Below are 845 nucleotides of genomic sequence, written 5' to 3'. Positions count from 1 at the left end.
AAAACAAAAAAAAAAGTATTGTTTTTTTCTTGTATTGATATATTTTTTCACATTTAAGTCTTTAACCTATCTAGAATCCCCTTTGCATTTGATGTTTGTTAACGATCTAATTTGCATTTCTCAACAAAATGATGGTATTAGGCAATGATCTGGCTAACATTGCTCCACATAGCCAGTTTCCTCAACACCAGGTACTGAAAAAACCCTTAATTTCTTAATGGATTTTTGGTGCCTTCTTTAATATATGTTAAATTCTGATATGTAAATGGTTGTTTCTAAATTATTCTATTCCACTGGTCTGTTAGCTCTTGAGCCCAAGCCTGCTAAAATCACACATTAATTCTGTTAATATCAGGCAGGGCAAATTTCACTATACTCTTCTCTTAAGGCTTAATGTTTTAAAGTTGTTTAAATTTTAACATTTAAGCATCAGTTTTTAGAACATGTGGAAAAATTATTGAAAATACAAGAATATCTAATAAAAATGAAAAAACAAAAAAGAGTAAGTTTATCATCTTCCTCAAAAGGTTCAGCTGAAATTAATTTTGAGTTGTATTACATTAAAATTATATATTAATTTACAGAAAATATTATTATAAAATTGTACCATCCAAAAGCATAATTTTTTTCTATTTAGAACTTTTTCATATTATTAAAATTTTCTTCAAAATAAGTTTGTACCATCAAGTTGCACCATTCAAGAGCATAAAAATTTTTTAGATATACTTTATATCCTTTATTGGAGTTTTAAATTTTTCTTCATAGACATCTGATGCATTTGGGATCAAATTTATTTCTAGCTGTTTCGCGGCTTTTGTTGCTAATGTGAATAGTATTTTATTTTT

Source organism: Cebus imitator, unplaced genomic scaffold, assembly GCF_001604975.1.
Source record: "Cebus imitator isolate Cc_AM_T3 unplaced genomic scaffold, Cebus_imitator-1.0 Scaffold77, whole genome shotgun sequence".
Taxonomy (NCBI): domain Eukaryota; kingdom Metazoa; phylum Chordata; class Mammalia; order Primates; family Cebidae; genus Cebus; species Cebus imitator.
The sequence above is the reverse complement of the archived record's forward strand: the minus strand, read 5'-3'. Positions refer to the sequence as shown.